This window comes from Astyanax mexicanus, chromosome 6 (assembly GCF_023375975.1).
Source record: "Astyanax mexicanus isolate ESR-SI-001 chromosome 6, AstMex3_surface, whole genome shotgun sequence".
Lineage (NCBI taxonomy): Eukaryota > Metazoa > Chordata > Actinopteri > Characiformes > Acestrorhamphidae > Astyanax > Astyanax mexicanus.
The window spans coordinates 29,721,149-29,733,073 of NC_064413.1; positions in this window are offsets into that span (position 1 = coordinate 29,721,149).

Sequence of the window (11,925 nt, forward strand, 5' to 3'; positions counted from 1 at the left end):
GCTGTCGCTTACCTCCACACTCTTACAGATGATGGATGCTCCACAGGATGTCTGGCCGGAGGCTGCTTTAATCCCATATTAGGCCTGACCGTTACCAAACTCCTCTTTAACTATTCATCGGGGACACAGGTGCCAAGTGTTGGTGTGGGGTGTCCGGCAGGGCGGCGCGGACACGCTGATACCTGCGATAAGAGAAGTAGAAGTAGGAGGTGACCAAAGACCTCAGGGCGACTTGCTTACAGTGGCCAGTCTTGGGGGTTTTAGTTTGACAGCTGTTTAATATTATTAGAGGTACATGAAAGGACAGATAACTGATACAGTCTAGACTGACCAGTCTCACAGAAGAAGAAAACAAGCAGAAGATGCAGCAGCACCTCAGGTGACCTACCTGAACAAGTGAAGGATTTCAATGATTTTCTAAAGGATTTTGTGTCCATACCCAAGTTGGACTACCAAGAACCTTCATATTTCCTGCTGAAGGCCCAGGATTACGCACAGCACTGTCCACACTGCTGCAAGGGCTGTTTGAATAGTCATGAACTTCACATTCCCCGAGTCCTGGCTGGACATCGAAGTGGACTTAGGCTTCGCCATCTTCTTCTTCTTGCTGCTGTGTTTGTTCCTGCTGATTACGATGGTGCGCTGTGCCCAGATGGTGCTTGACCCCTACAGTGCCATCTCAGTCTCCACCTACCAGGAGGAACAAGTGGAAGGATAAGTGCAAAACCTCACCCCTTAACAGCACCCAAGAACTACACTGACCAATCACTTGGCACCTTGAATTGGTACCTTTAATGGGTGGAGCTGTATGAGCGCCCAACCTTAATATGAATGAAGGAGGCTAGGTGGAAACATGCAGTGCATGGATGGTGAAAAGATCTTCACTGACTTTGATCTATGAAGATTTGTTCCACTACTGGAAATTACTTAAAATAAATTGACTTGCGATTGATTCACAGGAAACAAAAAAAATCTGCGTGGGAAGAAACGGTGAAACACTAGTAAGTGTTTTATTTTAAAAATAGAATCGTATTGAATACTTACTGATTACAATGACATGCAAGTAACTATGTGAGAATAAAATTAAAGATTAAAGATAAAACATGTTATTCAACAATTTAGGTGAGATTAGTGTACTTTCTTTTACACAATGAATGTTACTGTAATTTTAGAATGAAAAGAAAGTGACTGAAGGTTTTTGGGGCAGAGATTTCTTGGGGGTTGTAATGCAAAACTCGCTTGACTGAAGACATTAAATGGTCCATAAGCTTCTAGTTCATAGCAGGTTCACTTGTCTAAAAAGAATATGTAATAGAAGGCATTTCCACCAACAGTGGGCAGTGCAGTGGGTAGTTATATTCTGACCGGCAGCATCTGACTAAACTTGTCCATGGGACATAGTCAAAATATGGAATGTAATACTTCTCTGATGCCATAGATTTCAGTTTATGTTAAAATTCTAACATTGAATTAACAATTATTTAAAGTTTCTGAATCTACACTCACAAATAATGCTTTAAGGTGCCTCCCCACAAATATTAATATTGATTATTTCATTGAAACAATTTTAATTTCAACACTGCACGAACACAGTACAGGCTATGAGAATAGAACACAATCAAGATATAAATATTCAATGAGAGATTAACAAACCATACATATAAAACTATGACATCAAATCAATATTGAATCAACAATTCAGCAATTAAAAAAAATATGTTGATTCCTTTCTGGGTAGTTTTTTTCCCCATGATATTTAGCACATCATTTGAACAAAAACAACTTTTTTCAGTAAAACACTATTCTGACAAGAAAAAAAACATAAATGCCAATATTAACCTGATATGTACAGTGTATTCTGCCCCCTTGAACATTTCAAACTTTTGCCACATTTCTATATTACTTATCAAATAAAATTAAACTCAATCATCGTCTAAAGTAATCATTTCAAAACAACTTTGTAAAGTACACCTATATATTTCTTACGTTACAATGCTTATTTTTTTAATTAGTCGATTTATATATTTTATAGTGAATTAATTATTAAATAAATGCTATAAACTCAATCGTCATTAGAAGTAATCATTTCAAATCAACTTTCTTATGTACAGATATATATTCCTTACATTTTAGGCTTATTTTGTAATTAGTCAATACATTATTATAGGTTTCATAGTTAAATAAATGCATTAAATTATCATCAGATGTAATATTTTTTTATAAATATATATTTTTTATGTTAGTCATTTTCTTTATTCAATAATAGTCAAATAATAAAAAAAAATCTTTTTTTTTTCTATTTATTCAGTTTTATTCATTTGTGTGCTCATTGTGAAGCTCGCTTGACCATCTAGGAATCATATTGGTGCTAGGAATCTTTTAGAAAATCCACTCATGGCTATTATTTTAATGTAATCTCAACAGCAACTTCACATTTTCAATGTATCTCTTTATGTTTGTATTGTAAACAATATTGAGTTCAGTATTCAACATTTGATGCAATAACCCTGATTTTTAACGCCATTGAAAACCTCTGGAATATAATGAAGAAGAAGATTGATGATCAATATTTAGGGATAATAATCCTGAAATGCTTTTGGTTTCTAAACTCTAAAAACATTTATATTGGTGTTTCTAAATGAATTATTCTTTTCCTTTGCATTATTCGAGGTCTGAAAGCTCTGCATCTTTTTCGTTATTTTGACCATTTCTCATTTTCAGCATTTAAATGCTCCAAATTACAATATTTTATTTCGAATTTTGGAAAAATGCTGTCAGTAGTTCACAGAATAAAACAATGTTCATTTTACTCAAACATACACCTATAATTGATAAAATTAGAGAAACTGATCATTTTGAAGAGATCTAATTTTTTCCGGAGCTGTATGTGAAAAATATTGAGAGGACAGTTAGACAAAAAATATTACTAGATGAAGACACTGTTGGTCTGGCATTGGCGGAACAGGATGGGATGAGAGGCTCAAATCTATGGATAAATGCTTTCATGGACCACAAGTGAATAACTTGGGCAGTACATCTGCAAGATGAGACTACTGAAATTCACCTTTTGATTGAGCAAAATTTTTTGTTGCTAATTTGAAGTATTATGTGTCTTTTGATACAGGTATTTATATATCTAGGTATATATAGGTGTACATAAGAAAGTTGATTTGAAATGATTACTTCTAACGATGATTGAGTTTAATGCATTTATTTGATAATTAATTTAATATAAAATAAATAAACCAAATAATTAAAAAAATAAGTTTTGTAACATGTAAGGAATATATATCTGTACATGACAAAGTTGATTTGAAATTATTACTTCTAACAATGATTGAGTTTAATGCATTTATTTGATAATTAATTCAATATAAAATAAATAAACTGACAAATTAAAAAAATAAGTCTTGTAACATGTAAGGAATATATAGGTGTACATAAGAAAGTTGATTTGAAATGACTACTTCTAACAATGATTGAGTTTAATGCATTTATTTGATAATTAATTCAATATAAAATAAATAAACTGACTAATTAAAAAAAATAAGCCTTGTAACATGTAAGGAATATATATCTGTACATGATAAAGTTGATTTGAAATGATTACTTCTAACGGTGATTGAGTTTAATGCATTTATTTGATCATTCATTTAATATAAAATATATAAACCAACTAATTAAAAAAATAAGTCTTGTAACATGTAAGTAATATATAGGTGTAATTTACACAGTTGGTTTGAAATGATTACTTCTAACAATGATTGAGTTTAATGCATTTATTTGATCATTCATTTTACATAAAATAAGTGAACGGACTAATTGAAAAAATAAGCCTTGTAACAAGTAAGGAAATTTTATTTTAAAATAAATTAACAGATTCATTAAAAAATAAGCTTTGTAATATGTAAGGATGATGTATATGTACATGACAAAGTTGATCTGAGACTATTACATTCATTGATAACTGAGTTTAATGCATTTATTTGACTAATAAAGTTGTATAAAGAAGTAATAAATTAACTATTTATTGTTTTAAGGCTTGTAATATGTAGGCAATATATGTTTGTATAACGTACTGTTAGTTTTGTCATCATCGAATCACATTTAAGAGAGTTTAACAGTTTTTTCGTTTTTTGCTGTGGTCCGTAATTGTGCCACGGTCCCTAAGAGAGCAGCACGCTGTTGAGAAGAGAAACGGGGTGAGAGCGCTCTCGTTGCGGCTGTATTTTGCTAAATATGATGTAAAATATACAATCTTCAGTAAAAACTGTGCTTGCAGTTTGTTGTGTTCCCTCATTATAGAAAGAAACCACAATTACATTGATGAATCTACGTTTTGATTAAGGGGTAGGAAGTCCGGAATTCCGAATCTCTCACGAATGTCAAACATAAAACGCTAGTTACGAATGTAACTGTGGTTCTATGAATGCTGGATGACCGCCAGAGGGCGGCTTAGCCTAGTGGATATTCCCTTGGGCACAGCAATGGACCGAGCAATTATACCAAAAAAAGCATGTGACCCACCCCTACAAGGGGCCGCCACACCCACCTATCTTCCTCGGAACAACTTCTCGCGTAACCCGCGGACTGACCGAGTGACGACAGACTCTGGCGGTCATCCAGCATTCATAGAACCACAGTTACATTCGTAACTAGCGTTCTATTTCATGCCTCCTGACCGCCAGAGGGCGGCTTAGCCTAGTGGATGACGCATACCAATTTTGTCACGAGGGCAGCACATCCAATGGCAGATTCTTGGCTGAGAGCACGGATGAGGCCAGATCCATTTGCACAGCCACATTCAGCCGGTAGAACCTCGAAAAAGTGCAAGGAGATGACCAGGTCGCGGCTGAGCACACCTCTGACAGGGGAACACCCCGAAGTACCGCCCAGGATGTGGAAACTGCACGAGTGGAGTGGCATGTCACAGATGCAGGTAATGTGATACCAGCTGCATCATACGCCATCCTGATGACTCTTACCACCCAGTGTGAGAGACCCTGTTTAGAGAGCGGCCCACCCACTGTGCGGCCACCAAAACACACAAAAAGTTGATCAGTGGAACGAAGAGGTTCCGTAGCTGAAACATATTGCCTGAGTGCACGAACAGGGCACAGAACTGAAGGCTGATCCACAAGCTCGTCCTGACAGAGCAACAGACTGGTTAACAAAAGATGATTCCAGAACCTTTGGCAGAAACACAGGATTAGGCCACAATGTGACACCGGAACAATCAGGCCACCAACGTAAACAAGCACCACTAACTGAAAGTGCATGCAGCTCACTGACACGTCTTGCTGAGGCAACAGCTAAGAGAAAGGCAGTTTTGAGTGAAACCCATTTAACACCCGCTTGTGATAGAGGTTCAAAGGGAGCACACTTTAAGAGGCTTAAAACACAAAGTAAATCCCACTGAGGGCAGCGCGGGGTCCTGACAGGCCTGAGGCGCCTAGCACCCTTAAGAAAGCCACAGATCAGCTTGTGAGAACCTAAGGATGATCCATTAATGTCCACATGACGGGCCGATATGGCAGCAACATAAACTTTCAATGTGGAAGGTGCCCTACCCGCATCAAACAGATGCTGGAGGAAATCCAGCACTACAGGAATATCACAGTGCACAGGAGAAACCCTGAACTTAGTGCACCAATCAGAAAACAGCTTCCAACGGTTATCATATAAGAGACGGGTAGACTGAGCTCTGGCATTCTCCACAGTGTATTTCACAGAGGCAGAACAAGCCATTAAAACATCAGGGGGCCCAGAGGCCACACCCAGAGCTGGAGGCGTTCCGGACACGGGTGCCACAGTCGCCCCCCCATCTGTGAGAGAAGGTCCCTCCTCACAGGAAGTGGCCAGGGCTCGCTGCTGAGTAGGGAGTGAAGCAGAGGAAACCAGGGTCTGGCAGGCCACTGTGGAGCTACCAGCAGGACACTGTGTCTGCACTGTTGAATTCGGAGCAGGACGCTCAAAAGAAGCGGAATTGGGGGAAAGGCATATAAAAGGCAGCGTGGCCATTCGTGTGCCAACGCGTCTGTCCCCATCGCTCTCTGTTCGTCCATGCGAGAGGACCATCGCTGGCAGTGTGTGGTGGTCGCACTCGCAAAAAGATAGACCGCAGCCACGGCATAACGATCCCATATTTGACGCACCACATCCGGGTGTAAGCACCACTCGCCCGGGTCCAACCTCTGCCTTGAGAGAAAATCCGCAGTCAGATTGAGAGTCCCAGCAAGATGAATCGCCCGCAGCGATGCCAGCCTGTGATTTGCCCAGGTGAGGATGCTGCGTGCCAGACGCAGAGCAGGCAGGGAACGAGTACAACCTTGGTGGTTTATGTTGTAAACAACTGTCATATTGTCTGAACGAACAAGAACATGACGACCCTGGAGTTGTGGCAGAAAATGCAGGAGTGCCAAATAAACCGCTTTCAGCTCGAGGAGGTTTATGTGGTCCTGGGCTCGGTGAAAACTCCAAGAACCCTGCACAGCGCTGCGTTGCCATACAGCACCCCAAGCCGTGAGAGATGCGTCGGTGGTGATTATCTCCCGACGTGATGCCACGAACCCCAGCGAGCCCCAAATGATTCATCCAGATCTGAAACGGTCGCAGTTCCAGCAAACCGAGCGGCAAAATGCACACAGCCGCTGTGAACATTCCCAGCAGACGTAACAGGTGACTGTAGCGGACGCAGCGGCCCACGTGAACTCTGGAGAGTAATCCCAGAGTACTCACCACACGCTGTGTCGTCAGAGATGCTTTCATGGCTCGCGAGTCTAAGTTCATGCCTATGAACTGAACAGACTGACTCGGACAGAGGGAGCTTTTCTCCAGGTTGATGGAAAGCCCCAGCCCTGCTACGTGAGATCGCAACACTTTGAGATCTGCCATCGCTCGCTCCCGCGAGAGTGAACAGATCAGCCAGTCGTCCAGGTACGGCAAGATCTTCATTCCAGCGCGAGTCAGCGGAGATAACGCCGCCGCCATGCATCTGGTAAAGACCCTCGGAGCTAGCGAAAGCCCGAACGGAAGAACCCGGTACTGATAAGTTCGGTTCTGAAAGGCAAAGCGGAGAAAACGCCTGTGTACAGCTGTTATGGGAATGTGGAAATATGCGTCCTTTAAATCCAGAGTGGTGAACCACTCGTTTGGCTGAATCACCTGGAGCACATCCACGGGACGAATCATTTTGAAAGTGAATCGTTTGAGGTGTCGGTTCAGCCCCCTCAAATCCAGAATCGGGCGGAAGCCGCCGTCTTTTTTCGGCACTAGAAAATATTTGGAGCAGTGTCCCTGAAAAAACACGGGACATTTCACCTCCTCTATGGCATGTTTTGCAATAAGAGCACATATTTCCTCCTGAAGAGTGTTTACATGAACTGAACTTTTTACACGTGTCTGAATCAAACGTGCAACTCGCGGGGGTCGACTCCTGAACTGGAGCCGAAAGAACCCAGCGATCCGTGGAAGCTACGGACCACGCAGCCAGCTGAGAGTCCGTGAAAACACCCACTGGCTGCCCCTGCTTGTCAGTGCGAAGCGCGCGGTCCTTTCGTTCCAGCGGGGGTGGGGGGGGGGTTGGGGGTGGGCACCGAGGGGGAGCTGGAGGGCGGCGAAAGTGTCCAGTTGGCATACGCCTGATCTGATCAGAGCAAGCCTGTGGAAGAACTGAACACGGGCGTGTAAACACACGCTCAGAGCGGTGTGATTTCGGCTGCTGCTGTCGCGTCTCGGTCATACGAGCTCGGCGCTCCAAAGCCTCTGTGGCCGCCGGTCCGAATAACTGGCCGGGCATTAACGGGAGATCCCGGAGCGCGGTTCTGCACGCATCAGACAACGGCGCTTGAGAAAGCCACAAATGACGGCGTAATCTCACAAGGCTAGCCATAAGACTGCCTAACTCCTGTGTCAGGAATCCCATTCCATGTAGAACAGTCTGCAGAGCACCTCTAAAGGCAGAAGGCATATCTACCAGCTGAGGTGAAGACCCCATTTCCAAAAGGAGAAATAGTATTATCCAGCCGGACAATGCGCGCTGCGTGATTGTATGCTTTAGCGATACCTTCATCAGTGCGTCTGCATGCCTTGCATCGGACATCAGAACGCAGCGCTTCGTCAGGAGAAACAACCAGGGAGGCGACCGAAGGCTCCACTGGAGGGATACGATCCAGTCCGTACTGAGCCGCGTCGGACATGTTCCAAAACGACCGAGCCAGGGAAGAAGGTCGAGATCGCGAAGCTGCAGCCAAAAAGGCTGACTGGAGCTCTCCCACAAATGCACTGCAAGGAGGAATGAGAGCGGGGCTATCCACCGCGGTTAGCTTAAAGTAAGCACTGGAGCTGGGATTAGGCTGTGCTGGAGCGGAGCCAAGCCGAGCCAGAGTAGCGCGAACCATAGTTGGGAGGGGAGAAGTGTTCTCCAACGCACTTCCATCATCCACAACCGAGCCGGAGCCGAGAGGAGAGCCCGCTGCAGAGAGGGGCGATCGTGGGAGGGAAACAGCCCGTCCAGTGTAGTCAGCAGCACTGCCTGAAGTAAAGAGGCTATCCGTGGCTGCAGTGGAGAGTAAATCATCATCATCCTCCACGGGCTCGGAGTCGGCGGTCTCAGCGCCGAGCTGTAGGGCAGCGGGCAGCTGGTGACTCTGAAGCTGAGTAACGAGAGCTTCCAAGCGGTCCAGGCGTGAACGTAGAGCACCTGCCTTCCTTTTCGGTGCTGGCTCGTTCGCAGGTCGCGAAGAAGAGCGCTTAGTTCCTGTTTTCACCATCGAGGAACCCGAGGAGGAGAGCATGGCGTCGTCGTTAATAAGGACGGACGCAAGCCGGTGTTGGCGTGAGGCGAAGGGAATTGTCGCACAATGCACGCAAGGGTCAGACAGAGCTTCACGGAGGTGAGAGACTCCGAGGCAGGAGGGGCACAGGTTGTGCGGGTCGTCTGGCTGCAGCGGCGCGAAGCACGCTCGACAGGCAATAGGCTCCATAGCAGGCGGTGCACACAGAGGATCCACGGCGGACGGGAGTAATACGCACGCGGTTATTGGACCAGCGATGCAGTAGGCCGTGGCGAGCGAGTGCAGGTAAGGTGCACTAACACTCAGCGAACCCGGGCAAGCGGGGTCACCGCAATACTCACCGCCCGGGCCACGCTAGTTCTCAGGAGTGAAAACGAGTAAATCCGAAATCCAGTAGAATCCAGTAAATCTATTAACGAAACAGCTTGTGAGGGCAGAAATTCTGCAGCTCCGTGAGCTGTGAAAGGTCCAAGCGCGAGAGGAAAAAGAGGAAGATAGGTGGGTGTGACGGCCCCTTGTAGGGGTGGGTCACATGCTTTTTTTGGTATAATTGCTCGGTCCATTGTTGTGCCCAAGGGAATATCCACTAGGTTAAGCCGCCCTCTGGCGGTCAGGAGGCATGAAATAGAACTAACTTTACCGCAGTTTTGTTTTGTTGATACGAGGCACAAAATAGGCCCTACAAACCAATATAAAATGATAGTTTTAGAAAAACAAAAGTTTCCATAATAATTAATTAAAGTAATTATCTTCTAACAAAAATAATGGCTCGAGTGCGAATTGTGCTTTTAAATAATACATTAAATGACTTAATTCTAAAAGAAATGATTTTTTTTTAAATATCATGGATACTAGTGAAATTGTACAACACACCAGTGGTGTCATTTAATAAACCTTTGATTTGATTTCAGCGAGTAACTGTTAACAGAAGGAGCATCATGGTTCCCATCAAAACTCATTTCACCACTGAATCTAAAAACAATGCTTTACAGGAGGACTAACTAACGTTATACATATAGCGATAGTGGAATTAACCTAAAAAAACAGACGCCTTTTTTATTACACCTTTCTACAGATATGTTTTTTTTCTGGTGTATACTTGTTGATTTGGCCTAATTAAATTGTGTTTTTCGAGCTTTAAAACTTTTTTCTGTTCCATTTATAGCTTCTCCCCCAGCTCCGCTGTAAACGCGGCTACCGTAAAACACTGTTTAGACCCGCACTAGGCGTTTCGGTGTAGAGACCGCTGACCGCGACAAAAAATTTATATATTACATGATTTTATTCAGTGTGAAATATTTTATTATTCGCCCCGAATTACTGTTTGCTGTTTTGATACGTCTGTACAAAAGGCAGGAATTGCAGGTTTTTCTGGTTGCATAGAGCATAATAGTATGATTTGGCATCAGATTCAAACAGCAAGAGCCGAGAAAAAGGATCTACATGTGGTGTTTTTAGATCTGGCTAATGCTTTTGGTTCGGTACCGCATGCATTGTTGTGGAAGGCATTCAATTTTTTTAGGGTTCCAGAAGAGATTTCAAGGTTAGTTAAAGCCTATTTTGAAGACATACAGTTTTGCTTTAGTGTAGGGGAGTGTGTCACATCTTGGCAACGACTGGAAATAGGTATAATGGCAGGTTGTACAATTTCACCGCTAGCGTTTACGATGGCAATGGAGGTGATTATTAGGGCTTCTAAGTGGGTCGTAGGCGGGGAGAGGCTGCATGATGGCACCCGGCTCCCACCAGTTAGGGCATTTATGGATGATATGACAACATTAACGACTACGGTGCCATGTACCCGGCGACTGCTAGGGAAGTTAAATGATAATCTTAGGCTGGCTAGGATGAAAGTTAAACCGAGCAAGTCTAGGAGTGTATCAATCGTTAAAGGGAAATTGATACAAGAAAGGTTTATGATGGAGGGAGAAGTCATACCATCTATATTGGAAAAGCCAGTTAAGAGTTTAGGTAGGTGGTATACTGCAGCACTGAATGATAAAGAGCAGGTGGAAGGGTTGAGGACAGAAATGGTGGAGGCCATTAATAGAATTGATAAGTCTTTTCTGCCAGGTAAATTAAAGTTGTGGTGTCTGCAGTTTGGTTTGTTGCCTCGTCTAAGGTGGCCACTTACAGTTTATGATATTCCGATTTCTGAGGTTGAGAGGTTAGAAAGGGTTATGAGCAAGGCTATAAGGACATGGTTGGGGGTGCCGCGTTGCCTTAGTAGTGTGGCGTGGTGTGGGAGAGGGATGCTGGAACTGCCGTTGACGAGCTTGGTTGAGGAGTTCAAATGTGCTAAGGTAGGACGTGAAATGCAGTTGTTAGGGTCAAAAGACGGGCTGGTTAAAGCAACAGCACCAGTGACTAGGTCTGGGAGAAAGTGGAATGCTCGAGAAGCTACTCAAGCCGCAAGGAGGGCACTGGAGCACAGGGATGTTGTGGGGCAGGTGCAAAATGGGAGGGCAGGATTAGGTTTAGGTGATTCTTGGAAAGCATTCGGCAAGGCCACATCACCTGAGAAAAGGCGTATGGTTACAGGGTTTATTCGTGAGCAGGAGGAGGAAGCAAGGAGGGCAAAAGCAGCAGGGCAGAGTAAACAGGGGCAGTGGATGAGATGGGAAAGTGTAGAGAAGCGGAGAATCACCTGGCGAGAGTTATGGGGATTGGATACAGGCCGTATAAAGTTTCTTTTGGGAGCTACATATGATGTTCTGCCAACGCCACAAAACCTTGCTCAGTGGGTGGGTGAGGATCCAAGTTGTAAGCTATGTGCAGGAAGTGGCACGCTGAAGCACATTTTGTCGGCATGTAAGGTGAGTCTATCCCAGGGGCGCTACACATGGAGGCATAATCAGGTACTTAGATCTCTTGCAGGTGCACTTGATAAGAAACGGTTAGAAGTTAATAACATGCCCGTGGTAGGTTGCAGTAGGGTAATCACGTTTGTGCGTGAGGGGCAGCATAGTGGAGAAACAGCACAGTGCTTGAAAACTGCTGGTAAGTGGGCCAATGCACGAGATTGGAAGTTATTAGTGGATGTAGGTAGTAAACTGCAGATCCCAGAGTGCATTCTGGTTACAACCTTGAGGCCGGATGTAGTGTTGTACTCTGAAAGTAAGCGGATAGT